This window comes from Cryptomeria japonica, chromosome 3 (assembly GCF_030272615.1).
Source record: "Cryptomeria japonica chromosome 3, Sugi_1.0, whole genome shotgun sequence".
NCBI lineage: Eukaryota > Viridiplantae > Streptophyta > Pinopsida > Cupressales > Cupressaceae > Cryptomeria > Cryptomeria japonica.
Window position 1 is genome coordinate 850,927,681 of NC_081407.1, and position 17,346 is coordinate 850,945,026.

Consider the following 17,346-nt stretch of genomic DNA (forward strand, 5'->3'; position numbering starts at 1 on the left):
GGACCTCTACATCCATATCCCTTTTCCTCTCTATATCTATCTCTCCCTATCACTTCTTTTATCTATCCCTCTATCTCTATCTCTATCTCTATCTCTATCTCTATCTCTCTCTACCACTATATCTCTCCCTCCCTCTCTATCACTTCCTTTCTCTATCTTTATCTTTCTATATCTTCATCTCTCTCCAACTATTTATTTTTCCCTTCCATATCTATAAATTCCTATCCCCTCTCTCTCTATCTCTCATATATCTCTCTCCTCTCCATCTTCCTCTCCCCAGTCTCCATCTCTATCTTTAACTCGATCTATATCTTCATCTTCTTCTCTATCTCCATATCTATCTCTTTACCAATCTCTCTCTCACTCTTACCCCTCTATATATCCCTCTTTCTATCCCTATCTCAACCTCACTCTTGCACTCACCCTATTGCAAATATAATATGAGCCTATTACTAATAAAACTTGATTATCTTCTCAATTCAAAGGTCTCATTTCAGTTATGATTGAGTCCTTGTAAGTGGGTGCATAGTTGATTTTAAGCCATCACCTCTCAATTAAGTGCTTTGTTGTACAAACAACATCATGGCCACAAATTGACCTCTTGCACTACACAAATTTATCCAAAAAATAGATCAATTTTTTCCCAATTGACCTTCCACACCTCTTTGGCATACCCATTTCAAACCAAAGTGCAATTGCTACTTTATATTAATTTATTAAAATAAGAGTTGTAGTTAATATTACATAAATATTATTATTCTAATATAATTTAAAAGAACAATGATTAAAAAATATAATAATTAGAAATTAGAACAAATATTTTTATTGCAATACTATGATGGCAAGTACTCGCCACTACGTGGCACTTGTTTCTTTGTGCTTTTTTTGGTCTTTTAATTCTTTTGTTCCTTTATTTTGGTCTTCGCTTGAGTGTGATTTTATTTTATTTTATTGTTTTGTTTTGTGTCAGTTTTATATATATATATATATATATCCTCTCTTTAGTGTTTTTTTTTTGTTACTTTTGTTTCATTATTTATGTGTGTGTTTGTGTGTTTAATTTTTATATTCTTTGTGGTCTCTTTAGCTTTTGTATTATACTTTAGTTTTGAGTTATTTTTTCTGTTTTCTTTCCTTGTTCATTTAGTTTATATTCTTGACTTTATTTTTTATTAAGTTTATTTATTTTATTTTCATTTTTATATTTATACTATTTATTTTTCTAGTTTTATGCTTCTCGTCTTTTCTATTTCTATTTTTCATTCCTTTTTGGTGATGTATTTAATTTGGTTTTTTGGTTATGGTGTTTTTCTTTTTAGTCCTTGTTGTCTCTTTTTATTTTTATTGTATTACTTATTGTTGTGATCTTTTTATTTTCAACTTGCTGTTTTTCTTCTTTTTGTTTCTTGTTTTCTATTCTTATTTTATTCATTTATTTTAATCTCCCTATCCTAAGCTACCAGTTGGCCTATCTTTATACCCTCAGTCTCTCTCTCTCTCTCTCTCTCTCTCTCTCTCTCTCTCCTTTTAATGTGTCCAGGTCTGCAACATTACCTATTGTCTTCTCCTTGTGCTCTTCATCCTGATGATGGATCACAGAGTGTGATCTGAAACGTTGATACAAAAAAAACTCACACAATCAAATCCAGAAGCATTACGGATAATTGGAATTTTATCATGATCAATATTGAAATACAAATTACTATCAACAGTACCTTTATTAAATTTAAGTTTGATCAAATACTTATCCAATCTGGCATACCAAGCTTTGGGGGCTTGCTTCAGTCCATACAATTCTTTCTTCAATTTGCATACCATATCTTTCTAATATGTCAACTGAAATCCATCTGGTTTCTCAATGTAAAATTCCTCTTCCATCTCACCATTAAGAAATGCTGATTTGACATCCATCTGATACACTCTGAAATATTTGTAAGCAACATAAGCAAGAAATAATCTAATAGCTTCAATTCTAGCTACTGGAGCAAAAGTCTCCTCAAAATCAATTCCTTCCATTTGAGAATAACCTTTACAAACAAGTCTAGCTTTATTTATAACAACTTCACCTTGTTCATTCAGTTTATTATAGAAGACCCATTTAGTTCCAATTATATTTTTATCCTTAGGTCTGGGAACAAGAATTCATGTATTGTTCTTTTCAATCTGATTCAACTCTTCTTCCATTGCTTTAACCCAATTTTCATCTCTACAAGCTTCATCAACATCTTTAGAGGTTTAGTTTTAGAAATCAAGCAATACTCTTCACCAATTCTTCTTCTAGTCATTATACCTTTATTCTTATCACCTATTATCTAATTTTCTGAATGATTTAGTCTTACATACCTGGGAGTCTTAGGATCTTCATGATTACCAAACTCTTGAACTCTGTCTTCTACACTAGCACTTGTACCTTCTCCTTCATTCACAGTCTCTTCCGGATCAATCTGATTTTGATTCTGGGTCTGCACTTGCTTTCCTTTATCAGAATTGACATCCTGATCATCTGAATCATAGCCACAAGTTTTGATCTGTCTCGTATTTCTTTCATCAACCTTCACATTAGTACTCTCAACAATTTTTCTCAATATTTTATTATAACATCGGTAGGCCTTACTCTTAGTAGAATAACCAAGAAAAATTCCTTCATCACATTTAGCATCAAAGTTTCCTAGATCTTCATCTCTTTTGATATAGCATTTACTTTAGAAAAATTTAAAATATCTAACAGTAGGAGCATGACCATACCATAACTCATAAGGAGTCTTACCGGTATTACCTTTTATGTGCACTCTGTTAAGAGTATATACAACAGTACTCACAACTTCTCTCCAGTAGATATGCAGAATATTTCCTTCAATCATCATATCCTAGTAGCTTCTTGAATTGTCCTATTCTTTCTTTCCACAACACCATTCTGCTCAGGGGTTCTAGGAGTAGATAACTGTCTCTTTACCCCATGTTCTTCACAAAATGCATTAAACTCACTAGAAGCGAATTCACCACCTCTATCAGATCTCAGACAGTTCAGCTTCAGACCAATTTGAGTCTCAACCATAACTTTGAAAATCTTGAACTTCTCCAATGCTTCAGATTTCTCCCTTAAGAAAGTAACCTACATCATCCTTGAATAGTCATCAATTAGCAACATGAAATACTTGTCTCCCTATAAACTTCTCACTCTAGAAGGACCACACAAATTTGTATTCACAAGACCCAATAATCCATTAGAATTTTACTATTTGATTTTGAAAGTAACTCTTGTTTGCTTCCCTAACTGACATTCCGTAGGCTTTACCAATTTAGGAAGATCTCTCAATGATTGAGTAGAAATTATCTTAACCATGCAATCAAAATTCACATGACACATCCTCCTATACCATAACCAACTTTCATCAACCTGAGGAATCAAACAATTTTTACCACCTACATTCAAATGATAGATATTACCTTTAGTCGTTGTCCTTGATGCAATCTCAATTCCGGAGCCACTTAGGATTTCACACTGTCCATTCTTGAATTGCAGATCATATCCCTTGTCAACCACCTGTCCAACACTTAAAAGATTATGTTTTAGACCTTCAACATATAAGACATCATCAATATTATACTTACCATCAAGAGAAATAAAACCTCTACCATGGATTATACCAGCTTTGTCATCACCAAATCTTACTACACCACCATCATACTTTTCCATACTCACAAACTTACTCTTATCACTTGTCATATGATCAGAGCAGTCACTGTCAATAACCCATTCATCTTTCTCTTTAATTTTAGAAGCCAAAGTTTTCTCCTCATTAATGCAACTAGTAGAATCAGTAGTATCTAGGTCATCTTCCTTGATAGCAATGAACACCCATTCATCTGTAGAATTCCCCTTATCAGACTCATCATTTGTCATACCTTCATTAACAATATAATAACACTTCTTTTAATATTTAGCCTTATATGATTTAAATGGCTTCTTAGAAACTCTTGTTGAACACCTTGAGACAAAATATCCTATCTTGTTACATGAAAAGCATTTAAGAGGCAACTTACCTTCACACTTACCGACACCTTTAGGCAATCTTTTGGCAATAAGTGCTTCAAGATCCTCAAGTTATTTTTCTTCTTCTTCAAGTTCTCTCATCTCCTTTTCATATTTGGACACAATCAACATATCTCTAGTCACATCGGTCACCGCCAGATCTCCTCTATAGCATCAACTTTGTGTTTGTAGGCAGGAGGCAAGGATCTTAGCACCTTAGCTACAATCTCAAATTCATCTAACACTCCACCGACACATCTGATATTTAGGACAAGCTCATTCACTTTCTGCATAAAGGATGTAATGTTCTCATCTTCACCCATCTTTAGCATCTCATACTTTCCCTTAAGGCTCTGCAAATTAGCAACTTTCACATGACTGTCACCTTCATACAAAGTCTCTAGCTTCTTCCAGATGTCATGATCTATTTGCAGATCCATCACATTAGTCATCTCAGAGCCAGTCAAGACACCCAACAAGGATTCCTTCACCCTAATATTGAATTCAACTTCTTTAATCTCATCCAGAGATGAAGGACCATTCTAAGGAGAATTATACACATTCTTTGTTATCTTCCAATAGTCTTCACCGATTCATCTTATGTGACACTCCATCCGGTTCTTCCATAAAGAGTAGTTCATTCCATCAAATCTCAGACTATCCTTCTTGTAAGTGTAGGTTGTCATCCCGAATCTCTTCAAGCGGTCGAGCTTCTTTTGAAGGATATAGCTCTGATACTAATTGTTGGCAATAGTTCAACAAATTGAGACGGGGAGGGTGGGTGAATCAGTTTGTAGAATTTTTTTATACAAGTTAAACTTAAATTCAAATCTGATAATTAATTGTTAAAGCAAAAATGGACACCACATCAATAACACATATAACTCCAATATTTTTGGCATGGAAAATCTGGTTAAGGAAAAAACCATGGTAAGAACCTACCTACAATAAGATAATACCCTGCTAGAAGTATATGAAATATTACAATGGGGAATACACATGCATTCAAGCACACTACCTAGAGCTCATTGCTCAAAACACAATAACAACAAGGGTTACAACCCTGAGGAAGACTTACTGTCTTATAAAAAGATTTAGTTTATATCTGAAAGATCATGAAATGATAGAATAACATATCCTAATGTCTGGTTACAGTTCCGATTAAGCTCATATACTACTCTGCAACACTTCTTTTGCACTTCTTCTCTGCTACTGAAAGATCAAAGCAGTATTCACACTTTTCACACCCTTGCAAATTCCATAGATACATCTGCAACACAAAATTAAATCAATTTATACAAATCATCAACCTATATTTCAAGGTCGGCTCAACCCACAATATAAATTATAAAATATGACCACACACACTAGACAATGAAACATGCAGACCAAAAAAATGTCATCCAAGACATAGTATGAACCCAAACCACCACTGCTAACATGAAACACCTCAAATAACTACGCCTCTAACTTCCACAACATGCCACAATCAACATGAATGTCGCATAACATGAATAACACCATTAGACCAAGGAAAACATCATCAACACACACAATAATCAACGTAGACCACCAACACAAATAGAACACTATCTAGAAACATCCACAAGCATCATGAATTATTGTAACAACATCCGCAACATCACCACTTACTAGAATCTTCCTCATCAATATACCGAACCTCAAGAGCACTAACTCAACTGACTATCAAACCGAAAGATATGCTTACAAACATCCAAATCATGAACCATCTATATTGAGGACACACAAGAATATCCAAAACACTCTACCAAATCCACAATCAAAGATATTGCAATCTTGGAGCAATGCGAAACAAAATCTAAAATATCGAATAACACAAACAACTGAAAAACCAATCACAATACCAGACCATATAGCTCGATCAAATCATCATGTGAACCACTGAAACTTCTGCTGAATTAACCAAAGATACTTATCTCAAAACCCTTTAATCCACAACAACTCAACTGAAAAACGCTGACCAAACCAACTTACTTAATTTGACAGCAACACTGAAACACATAGAGGAATTGATATGTTGACATCAATGGCAAAACAATGTTCCACAAAACTTCTTAGCAATATCCAACAAATTCAACCACTAAATTTATGCAATTCAATTTGAAACTGAGATGTAGGAGGAAAAAATTAAAATTAAATGAATAGTTAGATCTAAAATAATAACCCCAAATTAGACAACCAACAAGCTCAATTTTAGAATTAAAAATTAGGGTTTTTGTGAATTTAACCTCTAAATTTTTAAAATTCAATGGAAAAATGAACTTGCAAATGTAAATTTGAATTTGAAATGCATAAACACTCGGATATGCAAACATAAATAAAAAATAAATATGTAAGGCACCAGGTTCACCAAAATGTAATGGTGAAAAATTAGGGTTTCCACCACAAGAAGGATGAAGACCGCTAATTTTTACTTAGGGACCAATACATTGAAAGAGGAGTAAACCAAATGAATCTAGACACAAACCAACAAGGATAAGGGCTGATAATTCTATTGGATGCACTAGCTATTTGATTTGAATTGCCCTCTTTTAAGTTGAATTGTGAAAGTGTTGAAATTAACGTAAATGTACAGGAATTGATGTAAAAATGCATGAACAGTGAGCTACAATCATCGGATTGAGCCACGAACTTGAATATGAGGAATGTAAATGTATTCAGATCTATTTCCAGAAGGGGCTCCTAATTTGTTAGGACCATGGTGGTGGTCAACCCGGTCCTCTGCACTTTTTGCACTCCAATGGGGGATCGATTCGTTATTGAAAATAAAGCCAATTCTAAAGATCATAAATTTGTACCTATTTCTATGCACATTAGAGAGGGGAAATAGGTTGGGAATAGGGGTTTGCCTTATGTCAAACCCCAATTTTTGAATTATCCATAAAAAAGAAATGAAATATAATTGAATTTCATTAATGAAAATGTTCTCCTTTTGAGGGAGATGTTGAATAATGATTGAAACACAAATGCTATACCTCCTTGTGAAGTTTTGTTTGTCTCCACACAGAATTAGGGTTTCATGAAGTCTTCAATAACATAGAACATGAATGTCAACTCCAATGCTTTAATCTTGACTTTATCTCTGCTCCAATGCTTGAAAGAAGACTGATTGCTTGCTCACTTGAATTTGAATGCTTGTTTGCTTGATATATATGTGATATCTTTTTCAGATATATATCAAAATGAGAGAGGTAGACCTCCTTTTACACTTGCCTATCAAAAAACAACTTAATTTTTTGACATAAGAAGACACGAGGTCAGGATTATCGCTCAAATTTTGTTACTAGTAAGGGGCCCAAAATGGGTCCTAATTGGGAGGATGAGGGTGCCACGCCCTAGTCCTGACCAATCTGGCACCAAAAATTAAGGGAAAAATGGAGTGCGGGGTCAAAAACATGACAAATATGTATGGTATGAGAAAAATCAACTCTCCAATTAGGCTTCGGGACACAAACGCCAAGGTGAGGGCCCAAATGAGGACGAAATTGTAAGGGAGTACAATTTAGGATGCTACACTTACCACTGTTTATGCATGTGAAAATTAGGTTCAAACTACCTTAACACTATTCGTATAATCTTTAAATTAATGTAATGAATTTATGCATAGGATTCAAACATCACAAAGGTTTTAAAATAAACTATGACTATAGTGGGGCTGCAATGTAATGGAAATGAAGTCTTGTATTCATACTATAAGTTTTTTGAGGATAAACTAAAGGGTATATTTGTGGCATCCAAAAGAGGCTTATGCTTATCTATAGATATATTCATTTTGATTCAAGGGCATAGGACTAATATAAAGTTAATGTATTGGTTCTTCATATTGTGTAAGGGATCAAATCAACCTTAGAGGCCTACTCTAAGAATCACAATCTAACCCACACAACCCTATAAGGCTTATGATAATCATAATGCAACATGATTTAGGACCTTTTGTAAACTAAGTAATGTAAAAAAAATGTTAAAAGCAACATGCAAGAATGTGTTAAAATGTGGCGACTGATCAGCAAAGTATTGTACACTCAGCACGTATCCTCGCCGGGGTCCGGTGCCGGGCCGAGCCCCGGGCAGGGGTTCGGGGGCGGGAGCCCCCGAAATTTTTTTTTTTGGGTATTTTTTTGATGAAAACCGACATTGTAATAAAACCCTAAAAAGGCCGACTTTGTTTGTTGCCCTAAAAACATATGTTATAAGCGGCTGGGATGCTTAAGGCATTGTAAGGTTGATGTACTATTTTTGCTGGATAATAAGAAAGATTGGATGACTGTGTATGGTGGACGTAACCCATTCTGGGTGAACCACGTTAAATCTCTGTGTTATCTGTGTCCTGTTTTATTTCTTTATCTTTTGTATTTAAATCTACATATAATTGTTAGTTCATATTTGCTTCGGATCTGCTTGAAACCCTAACAGAATGACCTCTAGAATAATACCTAAACTAATCTTAGTCCTAATTTTTTTTTAATAAAATCGAAGATGAAGTTCAAAATAATAAAATTAATAACAATACCATTATCGATACGAAGTTCACATTAGAGAGAATGATATACTGATTGTATCCTTAGTTAATAAGCATATAAACATCTTGAGGCCTACGCATTTCTTATAGATCGAGATGAATCTCTAGAGAGGGTTGGTTATCTTGATGTCTCACCTAAACTAACCTATGCAGCTATTATTTGTTGAGAAAATATGAGATAGAAAGTCACATGAATGAAACCTAAGACCTAAGGAGGCAATACACCAATGTTCTTTGTGACTTATATTGTTGTTTTGACACACAATTGTGCAATGATAAGGTTAGTTCATGCACAATTCAAAGTATTTATACTTATCCATCAATTTTTCATATAAAGGTTTAAATATCCATAATTTTAGAAAGAAAATGAAACATTTTTTCACAACTAGTGACTATGAAATATTGATGTAAAATAACTTTTACATAATTGTATCTAGAAGTATTTGTGATTATACATAAGATTGTCGACCAATATTGATTGTCCATTCTCAATCGTATGATTATACTCTATAAATAATTTTGTAAAGAAAATAAACACCCTATGAAAAAAAGAAGTACAAAGATTTTTTTAATATTCGTGAAATCTACATAAAAATGCTATACTTTATCAATTTATATTATTAGTCGATAGGCTAGTTTTGGTGGGAACGCCCACTAGAAATGTCTAAAGTGGCACACTGATTTTTTTTTTCATTGTTGTTGAATTTTAAAGCTTGTACATGATAGGCGGTGCATCTAAAATGAAAATTGATCATTCATTGTGGAATATGTTTCTATAAAACTGTTTTACACACTAATGGATAAGGATAATCTTAACACAAGTATTAGAATATGTGAGTGACAAGAGGTGCATTTATTGTGGCAACTATGCATTGATCATATCACAATAAATGTGAATAAGGGATTTACTCAAAACCACCTAAAATTCACCGCCCCCCAACTCTTTAAATGGAGCATGCCAGATGCTAGGAAAACCAAAATAGAGCCTATATAATAAGTTCACTTGATATGACAAAAGGGTGTTTTCAGCTGGGTGTTCTTGTTGTAGCAACTTTTGTTGACTTCTAGCATGATTTTTAGCATATTGAGCAAGGTTTCCACATCATCAAACTTAAGGGCCTAGGGTTTGGATATCTTCATCTTCAAACATACTAATGTTACAACTCTTCCAGGATGTTTGTGACAATTTATCATTTGGTGATCATTTTTAAATTTTGGTTTAGGTTTTTGTCATTTTCCAACAACTTTTTAGTTTTAGATAAACAATTATGTTTCAATAATATGACAATAGTTTGAATATCTTCATGATATCTTTGATTCTAGACATATATTAGCAAGATTAGGAGACACCGAGCAAATTTTACATTAAATTTTGTATTGATATCATCTACATAAGTTGGTTGGATCACCTAAGTATCTACATTTGTTAGATTTTTTTTTTGCAAGTATGGTTGAAGCTTTGATGTGGTTGGTTTTTTATTTTTCATGTCATAGCATTGACATCAAATTTGTATTAAACACAAATTCAACAAGAAAAATGCTCTTCCTACCATTATGTGTCCCCTCTATTGATGATTATAATCTCAAATAAAATTTACGTCATACATTGTGCTTGTTAAAGAGATTAACACTCACAACAAATAGCTTCCAAGATATCTCATTGAATTTCCAATTTGACAAAGAAACATTTTCTATTTTATTTTTTAGCTTTAAATAGATCTTGGCCTATACAAAATACATGTCCTAACAATTCAAGATTTTGATTGATTACGAGCTACAACTATACTACCAAATCTTAGTGACTATAAGTGTTTTCATGATAATGCAAATAAAATCATTTAATTTGATGGGTAAAGTGAGTGCCGACTTCCAATTTCTTTATTTTGCCATTCTATTATTTTGAGGAAAACAAATTTTAAAGATAAAATAGGTGCAAATTTTTTACTTAAAATTATGTTAATCATTCTCATTTGAATGTAGAGTTTCTTTTTAAGTGTATTTTAAATTCAATTATGTAGAATTATTTTGTAACATTTAAGATTACGAGGAGTAATTTCTTGATGTTTAATCATTTTGTATCTATTATATAATTTATATTTGCTTGTAATATGTTTTCTAATTGTAAGTATTTCAAGCTTGCAATTTTATCTAATTATATAATTAAACTATAGTTGTATCTCTATTTATCTTCCTTTCAATTTACTACAATAAAATTTGAACTAGAGAGGGACTTATGTGACTTGACCTTCCATTGGTTGGGTAGTGAATTGCTAGGCCATCTTTGTCCCTAGGTTGCATGTCTTTGTCTTTAGGCTTTGGAGAAGGTTCAATTGATTAAGATAGTGAGGCCACTCTTGATTAGTCATTATAAGCCTTAAATTTAATTAATTCCTTAAAAAAACCCTAATTAGTTATAACATTGACAAAAGGAAATCCTTAAATTTCATCTATCCCCTAAAAAACCCTAATTCATTATAACATTGGGAAAAAGATTTAGTTAGCTACATCTAATTTTGGAATAGAAAATTTTTAAACAAACAAAATTATTTGTAAGTTAGCAATACAAATGATAACATAAAAAAATAACAAGATTTAGGCACATATCAAAGAAAATAAAACAATAAATTTTATACAATTTCAACATGAAATAAAATAAACCTTAAAGTGCATAAAAGCTTTAACTAAATAAAATGAATAATTCTTTTATAAATAAGATTAATTTCACAGTAAAAAAATATAAACAAAATATTTTTTTAATAGTTTTAAATTTTAATAGCTTTTAAGTGAATAAAAACTCTAAAATAATTTAATTCTATTTTGATCATTAACTATAAATATAGAGATAAGAGTAAATGTATAAACCAAAAAAAAAATGCAAAATGTCCAATATTTCCTTCTAATTACAATAATACATAAAAAAATTTAATATAAATTTTATTTTGATTCTTTAGTGAAATATAGAGATAAGATTGAATGATAGTTAACTTTTAATAGGTTAATTTTATATTTTATATATTTTATTTTATTTTTTTGATCGATAATTGCTTTTGACTGGAGCTATGAATCAGTGAGGTTGCGGTGGGGGACTCCATCCTATGATTACATTTTTTGGTTTGTTGAAGCATTAACACCTCCCTAATTTGTCTCATGTTGATCTCAATTTTCCTTCCTTTCTTGGGTGTTGGGAAAATGGTGTCTCAACCTTGCATTTACATGAGGTTACTATTTATAGTAGGTTTTCATTTGAGCCCAAAATTATTTCAAAAGCATTGGATTGGCTAGATAAGCATGTCAATAAATTTTTGTCACAAGATCACAACTAGTTTTGAAGATATTAAAGTTTCCATTTTTTAAGGGTGCAATGAAAGGTTTAAATTTAATTTTGAGGGATTTAGACCCTCTGAAACACCTTGAAAATTGGAGGTAACTAGCATAGCAAGTTACGAGATGATAGAGAACTTTGTGAGCTTTTCAGTGCATCAAATAGTTCATCAATCGAACACCTAGTTCACAAGTTATGGCCTCCAGAAGTTTGGACTCCTGAAATAGGAAATCTAAAATGCATCAGATACATAAATGAGTTGTAAAAGGGAGGAACACATGTTGATGTGTGTTTTGACACGTCATAGGGCATCTAGAATGGGGATAAGGTCAAAGATAATTTATTGGTTGGTTTTAGCCCATGGTTTTGTAATACCGTTTGACGGTTTCTTGTATCGTATCTCCTATATATGAGGTGCATGAGATAGAGGTTGTGTGTAAGAGTCTTATGGCTATTGTGCTACCTCTGAATCTCTGATTAATGGTACTCCTCTGAAGAGATTTCTCTCCAAGTATATTGTTATTTGTTATTGATTATTGAATAATATATTGAGTTGCTTTTGGAGTGTGGGGTTTTTCTCCCAAAAGCACTAGTACAAATACAACAATAAATGAATAAAAAAACTATTGAAAACTACATATAAATGACTAATCTTAGTCACATGACCATTAGTAGTTTATTGCCAATCATTTATAACGCAACCAGATTTATGACTAAACCATTTTGGTCATTTATTGGTTGTTTTGATTGATCAATTTGGTAGTATATTTAATGGTTAATTTAGTCATTAATTTGGTAGTATATTAGTATATTTAGTTGTTAATTTAGTCATCAATTTAGTAGTATATTTGATAGTATATTTAGTGGTTAATTTTACTCATTGATTCTTGTTAACTGGTCATTTATTTAGTCACGATAGTAATTTATTTAGTCATTGTAATCATTAATTGTCATTTGAATACCATTTCATTTAATCTAGATGTTGGAAAGTTCTGGTTAAGTGTGAGAACGTATAATCAAGTAATTTCATATGAAAAGATGCATACACATAAATATGATTAAGTTTTATATATAATCTTCTTTGCAATATATATATAGAGAATTGCACCCCTTGAAATTTTGACTGCATTTGGGGCCCTCACCTTATTCGTCTCATCACCATGCTTGATCAAGACCTATTTATGCCTCCCCTATGCAACCAAGCTTCATGTTTGCATCTTGTAACTTGCATAGCCCCTTATTATTGGCCTAAATTAGGGTAGGACCAGGGCACCACGCCCTGGTCCTCCCTAATTAGGACCTATTTTGGCCCCTATGCCCTATCTCAAATTTGAGCAGGAAATAAATCCCCCATGTCGGCCTATATTGAAAAATTGATAAGTTTGACAATAGGTGCGTATATAAGGAGATATTCCCCTTTGATTTGGAAGGACACACGATAGCAATCATAACACAAGGAGACTACATCAAGCATTAAAGCATTCTTCATCAAGCATTCTTCAAGACTGCATATTCTTCATCTAGCCATTGGAGTAACTTTACATCATTCATTTGCAAGTATGTGTGTGTTAGGGTTTTGTCATGTTCATGCCATTTCATACAACATATGTGATTACATTCAAGAAGCAAAAGAATCATAATCATTTATTGCAGATCCAAAGGTATACCTTTCCATCATTTATTTCAAGCATTTATAATTTATCATTCAAGGTTGATTCCAAACCAGGGTTTGACTTAGGCAAATCCCTGTTCCCAACCCCTTTCTCCTTCTTTCTGTGTGCAGGAAATAGGTATGAATTTGTACCTTTGGAATTAATCTTTATTTGTAGAGATGGAAAAACCCTTTTCGACACACAAAAAGTTCAGAGGACCAAGAGGGTGAGCGACTTGGTCCAGACACACGGTCCCTGCTACTTTTGACAGATTTCACAAAGCAGCTCCGAATCATCTTAAATTCCAAATCTGTAGCTCACTCTTTCCACTTACTTTGTCTTAAATTTCAACACTTTACTTATTCAACTTACAAAAGAGGGTCAAACACATTCCAAACACAATCAATCTACTTAGTATTCAGTCCTTGTATCATTTAGGATTAGATCTAGTAGATTTATCCCCTCTTTTGAATGTAAAGTCCTCCAAGTGAAAATCGGTTTAGTGATTTCCCCCTTTCAAGTGGTGAATTTGCTAAGCCCCAAATTTTCCACTTTACATTTTTGCGAACCCGACTCCTTACACCATTAATTATAAATTTTTGTTTTCAGATCTAAGTGTATGCAATTTAAAATTCAAATTTTCAATTACAAGTTTGATTTCTTTGCAAATTTTAAAAATTGAGAGGTTAATTTCACTAAAATGCTAATTTTTAAATTCAAAATTGAGCTTGTGATTTGTATAATTTGGATTAATTATTTTAGATCTAAGAATTCATTCAATTTGCAAATTCAAATTTTCATCTACAAGACAAATTTCACAATTAAATTTTAAAATTAAGTGGTTAATTTCAAAAACCTTAATTTTAAAATACAAAAATTGGTTTCTAATTCCAAATTCAAACTCAAAATTGCAACCTTAGATCAAATTTCAATTTCAAATTTAAATTTTAAAATTAAGTAGTTAATTAAAGAAACCCTAATTTCTAAATTTAAATTAATCTTGTGAATTTTCTAATTTTTCTAATTCCAAATTCCAATCTTAAATCTATTTTGAAATTTGAAATTTGAAATTAAGTGGTTATTGTTGGTCCCCACAGGTGCTGAGAGGGGAGGGGTGATTCAACACTATACTAGTTTTACTAGATTTAACCTTAATCAAAGTTTTTACTCAAACATAACACTTATCAATAAAGGCAACATTACTAAGAAACATGCACACATAAAATCAATCACACATGAGCAACAAGGTTTATCATGTGGAAACCCGAATGGGAGAAAACCACGGTGTGAGTAGAAACTCACAAAGTCTACACTCTTCTGGAGTACGCCCAGTGAGGAGCCATCCCTGTTAGGAGATTACAAAGACACTTTAGGTGCCAATTGGTTAGGGGATTTTCTTGAAGGCCTATTAGAATTTTTACCCTATTAGAGGTAGCCTTGTTAAAGGACTTAGGATCATCAATTAAGATGTTGCCTGGTTAAGGGATTTTACAAAGGGACCTGATAAAGTCCACCCAGTTAAGGGATTTTGCTGTTGTAGTTATTAGAAAACAATAGAGAGAATGATTTTCTATAATAGCTACTCTTATCTTAATCAGATCCAATTGAAGCTCTTCGGTTTGATCATCGGTTACACTTGCTCTGCACTCTACTGGTACTCTGCATTACAATTGCTCTGCACTCTACTGGCACTCTACATTCTTTCTCTACTCTTCACACTATCCAAGCTCTGCACACTCCCTTCACCACTCTTCTAGTCACTTAGCAGTTCTGCACTCTTCTCACCTTGCTAGATCGCCTCTCTTCAAAATTGCACTTAGCAATTTTATGATCAAGCTTTTTGGTTTTCGCCAAAAAACTTTATACCATTTTTTTCCAACACATAACTCCTATTTCCTAAATGAGTTCAAACCTAAAACTCATTAGATTTGAAATTCAAATCTTCCCGCACTTTCTTTGCACGCTCTCCATATTTCTCGCCAGCAACTCATCCTTATCTGCCACCGCAACTCATAATTTCAGCAACCTCTGGGTCATGTTCTGTCTTTTTAATGCGAACTAGAAAATCTGCACAAATATCGCCTTAACTGGTTGTTAATTGTTGTAGACTTCAATAGCAGTTTTTTTGATGATATCCCATCATGACTGACTCACCTTTGGTCATCACATCCAACTTACCGATCACTACTCCGAGATTCTCGGTGGATATCATCCTTCAACTTGTATCACCGACGTAACTCTTCACCTTTTGCCACTGGTCACTAATAATCAATCACACTGATCACCTGTCTATCCAGAGTTTTCCAGTCGTGCATAAGACTACTAAAATACAATCCGAGTCACCTCTTGTGACCGCATCATCATTTCAACTACCTATTTAAGAAATTGATCTCAACACCTATCAGATGCTTGACTCACCGGTCAACTACTCTGTTGATCCTTCAACTGACTAGTCTTCGACCAACACACTGCTTAAGTGTGTCAATAATGCATCTTAGGGAAGCACTAGACTCTCCATACTGATTGCAACCATGAGTAAACCATTGAGGTTTACCACACCTCCTTTCCTATGAGCTTGACCTTATTCACCGGTAAGTATTATTCATCAATGAAAATATTAACTAATGAATCGGTTGTGCCAACACCATCAGTTATGCCAAAAATTTCCCCCTTTGGCATTGATGGAAACACTTCAAACTTCTCTTTTAGCAACTGGTCACTTCTGCTTTTGTTGTACCGATTAGCTGCATTGTTTGATCTTGAGTAATAATCTTACTCCCCCTTTTTCTGGCTTCCATTCATGTCACATCTGACTTCATCTTCCTTCATGTCACATCTGACTTCACTCCCCCTTTGACAACAATGAGAAAGGTGTAGTCTAGACATCCTAATGCACATACTGCAATGACTTCTCCCCCTAATAGGAGCAGTCCATAATCGTCAATCCAAATACATAGAATTTTTCAAGAAAATCACACTGGATTGATGTTGTTTCGATCTTCACTCACCTTAGAGCCTGCAGGGGAATTAGCCCTAGCTTACCTCTGAGATACTCAAAAGTATTCTTAGGTAGCACCATCATGAAGATCTCTGCCACCAATTCCTTGGTGGGCACATATTCCAGTCTAACTTCTTTCTCTTGAACCTGTTCCCTAAGATAATGACATTTTATTGCAATATGCTTGGTTTTGGAGTGCATTACCGGGTTTTTTGATATGTTGATGGCACTTGTATTGTCATAGTGTATCACCACAGGTTCAGTCACCTTTTCTTGGATACCTTCCAAGAGCTGCTTAATCCATACTACCTGTGTACAGTTTATTGTAGCAGCCACATACTTTGGCTTAGTTGTGGATTGAGAGATACAATTTTCTTTCTTTCTTGTCCATGACACAATCCTATCTCCAAGAAAGAATTCACCTCCGCTAGTTCTCTTTTTGTCATCAATGTTCCCTGCCCAGTCTACATTGTTGAAGACACTTAAGTTTAAATTTCCCTTATGTGGATACCAAAGACCATACTCATCAGTCGCCTTAAGGTATCTGAATATCCTCTTAACCACCACCATATGAGTCTCTTTTGGATTTGCAGCAAATCTAGCAACCAAGCCAACTGCTTGCGCTATATCCGATCTACTGTGCACTACATACTGCAACTTGCCGATCATGGATCGGTACAGTATCTCATTCACTTCATTAGCCTCATCATCTTTGGAAAGCTTGCAATGTTTAACCATTGGAGTTCCAACAGGTTTGGAATCTTCCATTCCAAAAGTTTT